The following is a 1478-nucleotide window of genomic DNA, read 5'->3' as shown; positions in this document are numbered from 1 at the left end:
ACAAGGATGTCTCTGTAAATATGAGCATAAAGAGAAGGACCTTCATGGGTTTGTTGTGTTCTGGATTGGGATGTTATTTTAAGAAATGAGTTGGGAAAGCCCCAAAGAGAATTTACAGCCAAATCCTTGGAAAATGTTTGGCTATTTGAGTAAAGGAATTTAGTAAACATCAATGGGAACATTTACTGAGCATTCCCCTAACACTTTAACATGTCTAGACTACAGATAGAAGATAGCACTCATTCCTTTTATAATCCAAAAGTAGGAATTATTAACCTGGTTTTAAAAAAGGCATAAAGATGAAAGTTGAATATGCTATTTTTCATGATTCTGAAAACACAGAACATTCAACAAACAAGGTCTCGGGTTCAACAGTAATTATTCCTTCTGCTGATTTGAGGCTTCATTTGATAACATGATCCTAAAGAAATGATTTGGAAGGGCTCCCTGCAGTTCTTATTTCATTAACTTTTCATGAACCAGATGCAAATCATATTTCAGCCTCTTTAAAAATCTACGCTAGTTTGGTGCTTCTGGACAACTCATTCGGTGCCCAGAGGCATATCTACATAACGGCCTACCAGATTAGTGACTGCTTGCCCAGAGGCTGCCTTAGTTCCCCAAATCTTATGTATCTTCATTTTGCCAATAAGCGGTAATTCTCAAATGCTTAAACTTACGCATTCAAACTACACCCAGCATCCTGCAATTCCATTAAGGAATGAAATCCCTCTCGCTTCACAGTGCCACTGTTTACTGAAAATCCACCAAAAATTACTGGAATTCTTTAAGCCAGGTCCTTTGTCCCTAAAGGCCTGAATGAGGGTGTCTCTTGCACAGCTCCACTTCACTGCTCGCATTGGGCAGACAATGGCAATTAGGTTGTTAAAATCATGAGTCTCTTTATAAACTGTCACAAGGGATAGAGTAAACACGAGCAGAGCCTGCTGCAGTGCAAGGAGCACTTCCACTACCCAGAGAACCAGCAAAATGAATGCAGGAAATCACATTGACTAACGAGTGCCTGCAGTCCAGTTCGTCCTTTCAAATCCTGATGATTTTGTCCCATCCAGTCGCTTTGAAGCACTCAAGAAACCTGATCTACCGCAATTAAATACTGTCAGGATCACTCGAAACCTATCACTCCTACGCATTTCTCAGAGCCGATGCAAATAACAGCCTAGCCTGCGGTTTGTTCTCGCAAGGATCCTCTCCTTCCCCATCCAGAGATCCCCGCGTCCTCATTTTGCTAGGATCCAGGCAAAGGTGCATTTCACCAGCCTGCCCCGGGCTGGAGCCCTGTATAGACCTGCCCGGGCTCAGTCCGCCCCGCACGCACCGCAGCCGGAGTACGCGCAGCGCGACCTCTGAGCAGCCGCGCAGCTGCGATGCGCCCCCTCCGCCCGAGGCGGCGGCAGCGGAAAGAAAGAAAGAACGGGAGGCTGCACCCCCGAAACGGAGGGAGAAGCAGCTGCTGG

This window comes from Apteryx rowi, unplaced genomic scaffold (assembly GCF_003343035.1).
Source record: "Apteryx rowi isolate R43461 unplaced genomic scaffold, aptRow1 scaffold_86, whole genome shotgun sequence".
NCBI lineage: Eukaryota > Metazoa > Chordata > Aves > Apterygiformes > Apterygidae > Apteryx > Apteryx rowi.
Note: the sequence above shows the minus strand (reverse complement) of the source record.